This window comes from Myotis daubentonii, chromosome 4 (assembly GCF_963259705.1).
Source record: "Myotis daubentonii chromosome 4, mMyoDau2.1, whole genome shotgun sequence".
NCBI lineage: Eukaryota > Metazoa > Chordata > Mammalia > Chiroptera > Vespertilionidae > Myotis > Myotis daubentonii.
In genome coordinates this window covers 24,554,952-24,569,682 of record NC_081843.1, presented here as the reverse complement: position 1 = coordinate 24,569,682, position 14,731 = coordinate 24,554,952, and the positions used below count along the sequence as shown (strand labels likewise).

Sequence of the window (14,731 nt, the reverse complement as noted above, 5' to 3'; positions counted from 1 at the left end):
AGACTAAATCTAGGGAGAGATAAAATGTTTGGATTTCCCCCCATTATTTAATGATCCTTTTAAAATTATACTTATCAGCCATACAAAAATCAAATAAGTGGAAAGACTGTGTATGTGAAAGTGATCTTGTCGCCTTAGGTAGTACATTAGAGGAGTGACCCTGACAAAGCCTAGAAACCAACTACAGGAGGATTCAGGCTCCTTCTTCAGGGCCCCATGTTTACCAGTCTGAGAGAGCTGCTTACTCCCGCCCTGACATCTAGGCTGTCACCTTCTCTCTTTTGAATAATGCTACCTTTGAAGAATTAATTAGTAAAGAAAGACGCTAACTACCTCCTAAGAATAAAATCATTTCAGATGCATTTTAACTATATTTTTCCAGGAACTAATAAGAGTGCCTCCAGAAATCAGCATTCTTTAATTTCACCTCTGATTTCAAAAGGGATACAATTTGCAGGGGTCTGGGATCTCAGCATCGAGATTTTCCATGTAATCATGTACTGAACTAATTTATGCAAGAATTAAATATAACTTACGGTAATTTCAAAAGTTGAGATGCTATAAGCTACTCAATTTGAGTTCTTAGAAATGCTCTATTATATTACAACTTGCTAGAAGACACTGGCCTGCATTTGGAGTCAGGCAAATTTAGTAGGAGTTCTTTAATAAAAAAAATTAAATCAATTTTAAAAAAATGTTTCACGTCCCTGCTGCGGGCGGGGGGGGGGGGGGGGCGGGGGGGGGGAGCTTGGAGGAAACTAAGACACTAAAACATATGCAATTTACTATAATATCTTGTCATATGGCAGGGTGTTAGGTTGGGAAGTGTTCAGCCTATGAAAGTAATACAACTGTATTTATGCCTTAAAATGAAAACAACAAAAACCAACTTCTCCCAAGTGTGAACATAATATTACTACTTTATATAAAGACTAGGGGCACGGTGCACGAAATTCGTGCACTGGGTGTGTGTGTGTGGAGGGGGGGTGTCCCTCAGCCCAGCCTGCCCCCTCTCACATACCGGGAGCCCTCAGGTGTTGACCCCCATCACCCTCCAATCGCAGGATCGGCCCCTTGCCCAGGCCTGACGCCTCTGACAGAGGCAGGGGACCCTCATTTCCCCCATCACTGGTTCTGCCCCCAGCCCAGGCCTGATGCCTCGGCCAGAGGCGTAGACCCCCATCACCCTCTGATCGCCTGATCGGCCCCTTGCCCAGGCCTGACGCCCCCGATCACTGGCTCTGGCCCCCGCCCAGGCCTGACGCCTCTGACCCAGGCTTCAGGCCTGGCAAGGGGACCATCATATCCCCCCAATCCCCGGCTCCGCCCCCCACCCAGGCCTGATGCCTCGGCCAGAGGAGTTGACCCTCATCACCCTCCGATCACCAATCACCGGATCGGCCCCTTGACCAGGCCTGAGGCCTCCGGCAGAGGTGTCAGGCCTGGGCAGGGGACCCCCAGCTCCCCGCGGTTGCAGGCTCCGCCCCTGCCCAGGCCTAACGCCTCTGGCCTAGGCGTCCGGCCCAGGCAGCGGGGACCCGCAGCTGCAGCGGCCCCACGATTGTGGGCTTCGCTTTAGGCCCAGGCAAGGGACCCCTAGCTCCCATCGCTGGCTCCACCCCTACTTCCTGCTATCACTGGCCAGGGCGGCAAAGGCACCTGATTCTCCGATCATGGCTGGGGGCAGGGCAAAAGTGGCCCCAGGGCCGCCTTTGCCCTGCCCCCCAGCTCTTAGCTCCCCCCTGGGTTTCTGATCACTGTCAGTGGCAGGGGGCTTCTTCCTGCTTTCCCTTTCGCCTCCCTGCATTGTGCCTACATATGCAAATTAACCGCCATCTTGTTGGCAGTTAACTGCCAATCTTAGTTGGCAGTTAATTTGCATATAGCCCTGATTAGCCAATGAAAAGGGTATCGCCGTACGCCAATTACCATTTTTCTCTTTTATTAGATAGGATGGCCGTGTTTTTCCTATATTTAAATAACAAATATTATGGCATATCCAAAGTACCAGTGGTTTGGTTTCCTGAGTACAGAGGGAAGACAGAGCTGGAAGCACATTTACCTCCAAATTAAAGGGTAAAAAATGAAAGTCAAATTCCATTTCTAAACTAGTGTTCCAATAGTTATTAAGAGATCAGAATCAGGAGTCAGATTTCAAGATGCCAAGATTTGAAATCTATAATTCATTTTATTTTTATATAAAAGATGAAACTAAGATAACATCTGCTATTCAAAATACAAAATTTAAGTCTGGACATGAACTAAATTCCTACTTTTAAGGTGAACTTCCAGTCCTTTCTATTCACAAATAGGACTTGATTTATTAAGTTCCCTGTTTTGTATCTCCAGAGTTGATCAAAGCACATTTTCTTAGTACAATCTGTATTGTTCCAAGTGTTTTATAAACATCTTTTGTGAGAGTTTACAGGAGTGATCTGAAATCATATCCAAGGTCTCATCCCATGAGTCAGTTATTCTTAAAAGGAAACAGAATCTGTCTTTATCACCTTTATTTTTCCATCTATCACAAATCTAATTCTAATCTGTCACAAACTTTAAAAAAATCATTGGCAGGACTGTCAGTAGGTAATTACTGGCATTAAATACTAGGCAGTGCAACAGTGCAAAGTAAAAAGAGAAAAGGTAATTTCACTACCTGGACATGAAAATTACAGGTCTACACGATATCTAAATTTTCAGTCCCTTAGCCAATAAGGACCACTCTTGGGCTTGTTTACCATTTACCCCTACACTGATAACTCCCAAGTCTGTATTTCCTGTCCTCACCTGAGATACAAACTGTCCATCCAGCTTCCTGCAGGAAATGTGCACTTGAATTCATTAATTCACATCTATTTACTAAATACCTACTACTGCCAACTAGAGTATGCTACGCTCTGGAGATTGATAGCAAAGAGAACAGACAGTTTCTGTCCTTGTGGGGCTTCTAATGGTAAAGGAAGCCAAACCAATCAACAAATCATAAAAATGGGTAACATACAAATTGTGATTAGACCTATGTCCCAGTCTAGGCTGGTCTAAAACTGAACTTTTTCTTCACTGCACTCTGACCTACTTGCCCCTGAACCCTTATTCTTGGATGGTATCATTACAGGTTACCAAAGCCACAAACTTGGGAGGCATTCTTGACCCCCACTTCCTCCTCCGATTTTCTCAATTTCGGGGTCTGGTCTGTGTTTCCAGAGTAGATGGACAGGATTGGCTCCACCCAGAACCTTTCCCTCACTTCTTTTGGGCACTCCCAATGTGCTGGTGGTAGAAAGCTTCCACAAAGACCCCAATGCCTAGTGAAGGCACGAAAACCCAAAGCCGAGAGCCCCTGGGGTTTTAAAGAGTATAGCTGGGAGGGAGAAGCTCTTTTGTCCCCTTGATTGGAGAGTGTGAAGATGGCTGCTACTCTGTGGAAAAACCTGAGAGAACAGAGATAGGGGAAAGAGCCCCTGTGATAACAAGTACCACTTCTAATCCCCAACATCACTGGTCTCTGCAGCATTTTCATTTTCTGTGTGCCCTTCTACAAGAACCTTCCAATTAATCTCTCTTTTAACTTAAGATAGTTTGAGCAGGGTTTCTGTCACCTGTCGCTAGGATTCCTAATAGCTCCTACATGTTTCCAGCCTGTTGTCTAATCCAACTCAGCCACAAATACCCTTGTTCAGGCCCTCATCAACTCTCACCTGGACTAGTGTAACAGTGTAATGGGTCTTCTGTGTCCAGTCCTGTCCCTTGCACCCAACATCCATATACAGTAACCAAAGTGACCACATCACTCTCCCCCTGCTGGACTCATCAATGGAGAAAATCTGAATTCATTAACAGGACACCCAACTCTCTATAATCCTCTCCAGCCAAACAACTGTTATTCCCTGCCTCAAATTTTATGCTGTGATTATATGAATCTATTTGGACTTCTTCTGCTTAGACACACACACACACACACACACACACACACACACACACACACACACGGCTTCTGCTTAGACACACACACACACACACACACACACAGCTTCTTCTGCTTAGACACACACACACACACATCATGCTGAACTAATTAGACCTAAACAAATTAAACTGGTTTCTTTAGGTTCACTCCTAGGCATCAAAGTCATCACACCTATGTCAACATTTTATTACATCGATAATCCTAAACATTGTTGCTATAAGGTATCTGGTGCCAGGAAACGTGGCAAACACAGCAGCAAGTAACCAGAAGAGAGAATCATAGACCCTAACATCTTTGTGGACTGAACACAAGTGTCTCCTCTTAACGAGGCATCCTTGCCCAGATGGAGGAGAGTAATCCCTCCTCTCCTGCATACCTCCTCTGTGCATGCTACTAGCATGGCGTCTGAGCACTTGTTTCTTAAGGTCAGGGCCATGTTCCACTCACTCTGGATCCCCAAGCCCAGTCAAGTTCACAGAACTATGCTTGCATTCTGAGCTAGGCAGAACACTGAAAAGTCATTTTTCTAATTTAAAAAAAAAAAGGCACAATAGGTATTAGATTAGAAAAATTGGTCTTTTCACATTGAATTAGATGAGAATATTTGAAAAAATGAAAGATGTTTCAAACCTCTAATCCCCTATATAGTTAACTAGCTGACCACTCAATTTTGCATCAATTTTTTTTTGTTTGTTTGTGTTTTTTTTAATATTTTATTGATTTTTTACAGAGAGGAAGGGAGAGAGATAGAGAGTTAGAAACATCGATGAGAGAGAAACATCAATCAGCTGCCTCCTGCACATCTCCCACTGGGGATATGCCCGCAACTCAGGTACACGCCCTTGACCGGAATCGAACCCGGGACCTTTCAGTCCGCAGGCCGACGCTCTATCCACTGAGCCAAACCGGTTTCGGCTGCATCAATATTTTAAATAGGAGAAATAATGAGAGATTTTTAAACTTACACAGAATTTCAAAAAGAGAGAAGACTGCACAAACAACCAAAGAGTAGATGAATTGAACTTCATAAAAAAATAAAAGCTTTCTGCTTCAAAGAACAACTTCAAGAATGGGAGGAAATTTTTACACTTCATTTATCTGACAAGAATGTGTGTATACATGTGTATACCCAGAATAAAGAACTATTACATCTCAACAATAAAAAGACAACCCAATTTAAAAATAAAAATAGAATCTGAACAGGTATTTCTCTAGAAAAGATATATGAATGGCCAATTAGCACATGGAAAGATGCTCAATATCATTAGTTATTGGAGAAATGCAAAGCAAAACCGCAGTGAGATACCACTTCATATACCCATTGGGATGGCTACTATAAAAAAACAAACACCAAGAAAATAAGAAATGTTGGCAAGGATATGTAGAAATTGGAATCCTCTAACATTGCTGATGGGAATGTAAAATGATGCAGCCACTTTGGAAAACAGTTTGGCAGTTCATAAAAAAGTTAGGACATAGAGTTAATCATAAGACCCATCAATTTTACGCCTAGGTCAGTGATGGCGAACCTGACACATGTGTCAGAGGTGACATGCGAACTCATTTTTTTGGTTGATTTTTCTTTGTTAAATGGCATTTAAATATATAAAATAAATATCAAAAATATAAGTCTTTGTTTTACTATGGTTGCAAATATCAAAAAATTTCTATATGTGACACGGCACCAGAGTTAAGTTAGGGTTTTTCAAAATGCTGACATGCCAAGCTCAAAAGGTTCGCCATCACTGTCCTAGGTACATATCCAAGAGAAATGAAAACATATGTCCTCCCAAAAACCTATACCTGACAGTTCACAGCAGCATTATTTATAACAGCCAGAATGTGGAAACCACCCAAATGTCCATCAATAGATGAATAAACAAAATGTGGTCTGTCCATGCAATAGAATATTATTCAGCAACAAAAAGAAATGAAATTTCTGATACATGCTACAGCATAGATGAACCTCAAAAACATGCCAAGTGAAAGAAGCCAGACACAACAGGCCGCATATATTGTGTGACTCCATTTATACGACGGGTCCAAGAGGCAAATCCATAGACACAGAAAGTGGTTTCCAGGGGCTAAAGAGAGGGAAGAATGAAGAGTGACTGCTCATTAGGTATGGGGTTTCTTTTCGGGGTGATGGAAGTGTTCTGGAATTAGACAGTGGGGATCAGTGCACAACTCTGTGACTATATTAAAATCCATTGAATTGTATTCTTTAAATGGGTGAACTTTATGGTATGTGAATTATATCTCAACAGAGCTGTCATTAAAATACTGACTAAAAAAAAATCATACAATGACACCTCTGTGCAGTGGCCTGGTTAAATCATTCTGCCTACTATAGGATAACCTGCTGTAAAAAACACAGAGTCTGTTCAAATGAAGAAACAATTTATTTCTTTTCCTACCATGAAATCCCTACAGTGACCAACCATAAAATCAAATCCAAAGTAAAAAGAGAAAAGAGCAAGAGCACACAATTTGCAATTCCCTGGCAGGTGTGAAACGAACCAAAGATCTGCACAAAGAAAATGTTTATCAGAACTGTTCACTTCCCTTTGATTACAAAGATTTAAACAAGTCAAAATCCTTTTTAACTCATGAGAAAATGTGCCAGCTTCTTTATTAGCAAAGAGCAAGGAAAAACAAGCATCTTTTCTATAACAAAATTAACATCCAACAGAAGGTCTGTTTGTACTTGGCCGTCATGAACCTTTCATCTCAGAGCACTGTTAAATTAAACAAGCCTATGTTGTATTGAACACAGCGAGCCAGACACCCTGGCAGGCTCCTAAACTTCATCAGTTAATGTTGAAGAAGGATAGAAATAAAGAGGATGGTAGGAACGAAGGTGATGGTGATGACAAAGTAGCTTCATCTTCATTCTGTCCAACACTTCAATTATCTACAGTAACAGAAACATCTTAGCAACTGTGAGACCCCTTTCTCGGTCAATGTACGTAAGAAGAGAGCACGGACTTTGGAGCCAGAGAGATCTGGATTCCAGTCACTGTTTTTTCTAACCTACTTAAGCTGTGTACCCAAGGACAAAGTGCATAACCGAGGCCTTCTGTTCTCTAAAACCGGGGTGACTGCATCTGTCCTCTCAGACTTGTGAGCACTAAATGAGGGAATGCACACAAACAGTAGAGGCCCAATGCTCAACATGCATGGCCCACCATAAAAACCCTCACTGCTCTCAGCTCTCCCAAGCACATACTCGTTTTAGAGCTTATATCGTCATATAAGTAACTGACAACAGCCATCCTTCTTCTACCCCAAGTACATCTAACAACTGAAAGATTCTATGAAGATTTCACATTAAATAAATTATCTCCCTTCCCGTAGAATTGAAGGTGGGAAAGCCATCAAGAAAGTCTGTCTTAAATGTCTTAATTTAGGGCATGACAAAGCATTCATTCACCTAAGAAGTATTTAAAAGCACTGAACTGAGAGAGAGGCACCAAGAGAAACAATTACTATTAGAGAAAATGCATATTTTTCAGTGCAATAATTGGTAACCTCATTAAGATTGATGCAATCGTATATAATAAAAGCCTAACTGTCCTCTCGACCAGGAGTTCCAACTGCTCGCTATGACGTGCACTGACCACCAGGGGGCAGCACGGAACATGGCGGGCATCGGTGACATGGCACTGGTAGTGGGCGGCAGTGGAGGTGCTGCCAGCCCAATGGGCCCCAACGAGAGCGGGACAGTGGTGGAATGGTAGACCAGGTGAGTGGGCAGCACCAGGCCAAGGCAGGTGCGAGCGGGGCCTGATAGCCCCACCGATTGCCCCGCAGATGGCAACCAGCAGCGGCGGCGGAAGCCTGATGACTCAGGTGGAGGGGGGTACCTGGGGGCCTGGAGGCCCAGGTGCTGCCCAGGGCCCAGAGGTTAGCTGGGACCTGCCCTTACACATCAGACGCTCATGCTTTGATCACCAGCCAGGCCCAGGGACCGCATCTGTGCACGAATTTTGTGCACCAGGCCTCTCGTCTGATTATAATTTCCAAGTGTCAGTAATCAGTTCTCAAAGTAAAAGAAAAAGGAAGTGGAATGGTTTCAAGACTCCAGAAAAGATGTAGGAGGATATCCTTTGCCAATGACAGCAATTAATGTTTGAATGATGGCTGCTGGAACATTCAGACTGAAAAACTTTATTACATTAGAATACACTGAAATCTATTTAAAACAAAACTTACTGGGTTTAATATACACAAACACAACCCTTACCATGAACTACGTGTCCTCGCTGAACAAACTGGCATGAAGGAAAAACTTGCATGATACTCCCATATTTGTCATTATACTATGATACAGGGGAAATGATGGTGTTCAGCCATACTCCCATGTTGGAAATCTTTTTAAAGAGAGTACCTAGGTAGCAGTAATAAGCAGAGCCAGACTTCTCTGCCCAGCTCCACATACATATTCATCATGCACACTAAGCAAAGCTTCCAGAGTTAGGAAGGACAAAAATTTCTCAAGGAGGATGGGACAGTCAGAGACTGAGGATATCCCTAGGGAGTTGCACTAAGCACTGCGCTCTCTATGGAACTTGTGACCCAAATCTACTGTTCTCCATCTTTTTTCTATAACTCTACCCTTAAGATTCTGAGTTAATAAGACCTCTGTGAGAGACCAACTCAGTTACAGATACTATAGAAGTAAGCCCAGTGTTGGCTTTGCTAGGGATCTATTATCCTCTGTATATAAGCACTTAAAATTTTTTTCCTTCCTACTGCAGTTCTATACTCTCACCCTAATCATTGGAGTTTCATCTAAATATTCTGCACCACAAATTCTGTATATGAAGACAGAACTTCTCCTCTTTCCAATTTTCCAAATAACCACTTACACTGCCAGTCTAAATTTTAAGCTTGATGACTAAAATAGGAAAAAACTATTACAAGTGCACAAAATCCAACTCACTAAATACGTAACAATATCTTAAAATCTGTTTCTTTTTTTAATATGTTTTTATTGATTTCAGAGAGAGGAAGGGAGAGGGAGAGAAAGAAACTTCAACGATGAGAGAAAATCACTGATTGGCTGCCTCCTTCCCCCCCGCCCCACTACTGGGGATAAAGCCTGCAACCTGGGCATGTGCCCTTAGCAGAAATTAAACCATGACCTCCTGGTTCATGGGTTGACACAACAACTGAGCCACACCAGCTGGGCAAAATCTATTTTAGTACGGTATAAAAATGTTTACAAATGCAGCTATGAGAAATAAATGACAGTCTTAACTACTACTGGTAGTAATTCCTCACTTTCCAGGAGTATTTTTAGAATTAGGTTTAAAGAAATTAACTCATCAGTGAAATGAAAGTTACCTATACACAAATTCCTATACTGCCATAGAAAAGAGATTAAAGAACCCCCAAACTGTGGTTATTTTAGAAAACAAATACAAGCTTAAACCATTAGCCACAATATCAGAGGGAAAAGTCTAGGAAATCTCAATTTAGGTACAACTAAAAATTCAGTAATTTCAAGTCTGCCTACATTTAATTTTGGACTATTTTAAAAAAATACAGTCCAAAGTTAATATGGACTGCCTCCTGCATGCCCCACAGTGGGGATTGAGCCTGCAACCCATGCATATGCCTGATGGGGAATTGAACCGTGACCTCCTGGTTCCTAGGTCAATGCTCAACCACTGAGCAACACGGGCTTTTTATGTTTTTTGTTTGTTTGTTTGTTTGTTTTTAGGGAGAGAGGGAAGGAAAGGAATAGACAAAAACATCGATGAAAGAGAGACATCGATTGGCTGCCTCCTGCAGGCCCCCTACTGGGGATCAAGCCAGAAACCTGGGCATGTGTCCTGACTGGGAATTGAACCCAGGACCTCTTGGTACATGGAATGATGCTCAATCCACTAAGCCACACCCGCCAGGCTGGACTATTTTTTAAGGAAGGAGTTGCTAAGCAAATTAAAACACAAATAAAAATTGATAAATTATTAACTCAATTTAAAACTGTTACATGCAAATAACTAGCTCATGCATTCCCTTATTAGAATCCCATATTCCAATAGAAACAAAATTTATGAGACAAGAATTCACAATGTTGCTAAAACGTATTAGAGCCCTGATGGATATGGCTCAGTTGGCTGGAGTGTCATCCCCTACATTAAGAAGTGGTGGGTTTGATTCCCAGTTAAGTCACATACCTAGGTTGCAGTTCCACTGCTGGTCAGGGTGAGTATGGGAGGCAACTGATCAATATTTCTTTTTCCCATCGATGTGCTTTTTTATTCTCTCTGTCCCTCTTCCTCCCTCACTAAAATCAGTGGAAACTCATGTTATCAGGGGAGGATTAAACAAAAATGGAGTAGATAATTTTTCCATCTCCTCTGTTTATTTTGGCTGTGAAAAACCGGTGTAGGAGTCAGAAAAGCTTAATAGGCAGGATACAGGACAAAGATTTATATATTCTCCATGGCTGGCAATCCATATCTCTACATCTATTTAAAAAAAATTTTTTTTTATCTTTATTGTTGAAAGTATTACATATGTCCTCTTTTTTCTCCCATTGATCCCTTCTAGTCCACCCCTACCCCCACCCCAGGCCTTCACCACCCTACTATCTGTGTCAATGGGTTATGTATATACGCATTCAAGTTCTTTGGTTGATCTCTTCCCACCCATCCACCCCCACCTTCCCTCTGTCTCTACTTTTACCTATTTTTAATAAATGTCGAACCACACAATTAAAACACAACTCAATTTCTCTCCATTATAACTAAAAATATATTTTGGGGAATTCACTTTATCCTTGTCTTCAAATAACATAACTGAAAAAATACTTCGTCTATAATAGGAAATATAAATAGGATTCCTTAATAAGATCTAGCATCCTTCCTAGTTTAGATACGACTTTGCCCTTAACAGCAACAAAAATACAAATGAAAAAGAATATTTAAAATACCGTAATGTATATGAGCCTGAAAAGAAATGGGATATAGTCCAAATCAATAGTCTAAACAAAATGTCACAAAATTTTAAGGTAGCAAGTGTCACTATAACTATGTATGCCTGTATTTGTGAGCATTTAAAAACCACAGGTGCTAGTTTTATTCTCCAAGAAATTAAGTTTCTTAACTTAAATTTAAGATACTTCTCTTTTACATCTTAATTCTAACTCAATGACAATATACACCAATCATTTACTCCTTCAAAAATGGTTTGTGTGTCTATCATGTATGTTCCAGGTATCATGTGAGTTGCTAGATATAAGCTGGTAAATAAAACAGGCTTGGTCCTGGCCTCAATAATTTTAACTTGGACTTAAAAGCACTCACATGGAATGCAATCTATATTATAAGAATATGCATTTTATATCTAGGGAAAAGATAAATTACTTTTTAATCCCCACTTGAGGATATTTTTTTATTGATTTTTTTAGAGAGAGAGAGAGAGGGGGGGGAAGAGAGGGAAAGAGCATCGATTGGTTGCCTCCTGTACATGCCCCCAACCGGGGATCGAATCTACAAGCTAGGTAATGTGCCCTACTGGGAATCGAACTGGAAACTTTCTGGTGTTTAGGACAACACTCCAACTGGCTGGGGTGGAAAGTTTTAATTGGTTTTTATTGAGTCAAAGAACAAAGAGTAGGTCAATAGTGTGTATAATCCTATTTGATCGAAATAAAATCGAAAACAAACATAAAATTAGAGCCCACATTCACATCAGCAACAGGCAAAATCCTTTGGACAGATGAGACTTAATGTCAATATTCATAGGTTTACATGTGAAAGCATATTCACTTAGTTCACGTAACTCAATAATATTCCATGACTACCCAAGTTTGTAAATCCTATTCGGTATGCTTTTCTGCAATTGTACCCATGTTTGAAATCTATTAAGAAGTTGAAGTTTTAAAAGCTCTACTATAAATTTAAAAAAACAGGTATTGCTCTCTATAGAGGGAAACTTTCAGTACCCAAAACAATTAGTGTCAATAATTTAAAAATATTTATGAGTTAGGGCAATAGACTAAAAACAAAGAACACAACATATTTTAACATTTTCATCACATTTAAAGTCCAAGAGTGTCTCACTTACACATGAGAATCACAGATACAGTCTCAATAAGGAAATTCTTCATGTAAATAAATATATCAAACTAGAGGCCTGGTGTACGACATTCGTGTAGGGGGTGGGGGGGGTGGTCCTCAGCCCGGGACCCCTCGGGGGATGTCGGACTGCCAGGGAATGGGCCTGAGCTGGCAGTCAGACATCCCCTGAGGGGTCCTTAGCGCTGCCACAGAGGCAGGAGAGGCTCCCACCACTGCCACTGCGCTCGCCACTGTGAGCCCGGCTTCTGGCTGAGTGGCTCTGCCTTGCAGGTGGGAGAGGCTCCCGCCACCACCACTGCACTCCTCAGCTGTGAGCCCCGCTTCTGGCTGAGCAGCGCTCCCCCTGTGAGAGTGCACTGACCACCAGGGAGCAGCTCCTGTGTTGAGCATCTGCCCCCTGGTGGTGAGTGTGTGTCATAGTTACCAGTTGTTCCACGCATATTAGCCTTTTATTATATAGGATGAAAGAGGTCTTTGAAAACATAAAGTTTATTTTAGGCAAAAACCTTGCTATCTCAAAAAGGTACCATTTTTTTCTCCTATTGACTGGAGAAAATTAAAAAGATTTAAAAACTCAGTGTGAGCAGGGGTATGGAAAACATGACCCTCATGGACTTTGCTGGGGGTCAGGATGAGGTGGGAGGGTGGTGGTAATAAATTGGTAGTCTTTACAGAGGGCACTTTAGCCATATGTATCAATATTTAAAACGTGTATAATATTTGACTCAGTACCTGTATGTCTAAAAAATAAATGAGTAAGTATACAACAATGGAAGTATAGGGTTGATCAACACATCATTAACTATTATCTCTTAGGAACAAGCTAAATTTCTGTTGTCAAAGGAGTGACTAAATAAATTATGTTGCCTCAAACAATGGCATGTTAGATAGCCAGTAAAATAATCATGTATGATTATGCATGTCTTTTACAAGCACGTGTAGAGATGTACAAAACATATTGTTGCATTAAAAAGACCATCTTTTATAGTATAAACCAATTTACTTAAAGATTTGTATGTAAATACTTATTTTACAGATAAATTCCTAAAAGTATGTTCACCAAAATACTAATGGCAGTCATTTCTGGGTGGTAGAAGTTGGATGTTTACTTATGTCATTATGTTGTTTTATACTGATGGAAGGTTTTTCTCATTATTATAACAACAAAATACAACACCTTTTCATTTAAGAAAAGTAAGTGTTGCTATGTTACCAGAAGTGACTTCAAATCTCTTCAACTCCCTATTTAAAAAAAACAAAGCTTTCCCTGAATGTTGTAGATATAATCACCAAACAGCTTATGGATTTCCACCTGCTAGATCTCCTCAGTAGCATGCCCTCAAACAAGAAGATAATGAGAATTTAAATGATTTTATTCAAACAGCCCACCTTTCTGGCATCCACCTAAGAACCCCAGGTGCCATGAACTGAAACCCTCCTAAAGCAATCTCCCTCTTACATCTTAAGAAAACAGGCTGTGGAGCAAAATTAAGAATAATAAGCCCTGGGTGATTTTGCTCAGTGGTTAGAGCATCGGCCCAGGGACTTAAAGGTCTCAAGTTCGATTCCTGGTCAAGGGCACATACCTCAGTTGCAGGTGCCCTGGCCCAGATAGGGGCACCATGCAGGAGGCAACCCATCGATGTATCTCTCTCATGTGGATGTTTCTCTGCCTCTCTCTCCACCTCCTCCCTCCCTTCCACTCTCTCTAGAAATCAATGGAAAAAATATCCACAGGTGAGGATTAAAAAATAAAACAAACAAAAAACAATAAGGACGAATTTTTTTGAAAAAATTAAATCATAAAAAAACTTACCTCAGTCAAATATTTAATTATATTCTTGTCTTACATTCTCTTTATTAGCACCTTTATTGTGAACCTGGAAAAGGGGGGGAAAAAGTGAAAATTACTTTTTGTTGAACACTTACTTACATGCCACACAGGTGGTCAAATAAAGCCTCCTGGAGAACATGAAGTCTGAGATAAATTGGAAAAAACAAAATGGAAGTTACTAAAGTGGGACTGTTGGGAAAGAAAGTTGAGACTTGCAAGTATAATTAAATAACTTTCCCTAAAATTTTCAAGGAGCTACATAAATGACTATACTATGGAACAAATTGTCTTAAAGATCTGAAGCAGGTGAAAAGTTGGGTTGCTAGACTCAGAACACCTGCATTGAATCCCAGCTCTCCACTTCCTAGCTTGTGTAATCTTCAGCAAGTCCCCAAGCCTGTGTACCTCATTTTCCCCATCCTATATAATAAAAGCGTAATATACAAATTGTCCCCTCCACCAGGAGTTCGACCAGGGGGTGGGGCCTGCCATGCACTGGGCCTCTAGTATGTATAATAACAATATCCAACTCAAAATTGTGGAGGATTATATAAAGTAATTCACATCAAGACTTTATAACAGTTTCTGGAATGTAACAAATGTTCAATAAATGTTAATTATTGCTTTTATTATTATACTAGACTCTAATATACTCTAGTAACTAGAGGCCCAGTGCACGAATTCATGCATGGGTGGGGTCTGGCTGGCCTGGCCCCAATCAGGGCGGATTGGGGCCAGGCCTGTCGGGAGGGTGGTTCACCAGCCAGCCCGCATGAACTGAAACCCTCCTGAAACCCAGCCCGATTGGAGCCTGATCAGGCCCGGGTAGGGGCT

General features: G+C 41.2%; 1 protein-coding gene across 3 annotated transcripts in view; it reads right to left on the bottom strand.

Moving 5' to 3' along the window:
* MRTFB (myocardin related transcription factor B) overlaps window positions 1-14,492 on the bottom strand; it is a 198,197-nt gene extending 183,705 nt beyond the window's left edge. The window contains exon 1 of one of the 3 annotated variants that reach the window (XM_059693213.1): window positions 13,997-14,492. The gene's annotated coding sequence lies outside the window, so the exon portion shown is untranslated. The other 2 variants (XM_059693212.1, XM_059693211.1) reach the window with 2 other exon arrangements.
* Window positions 14,493-14,731: the final 239 nt, after the last annotated feature.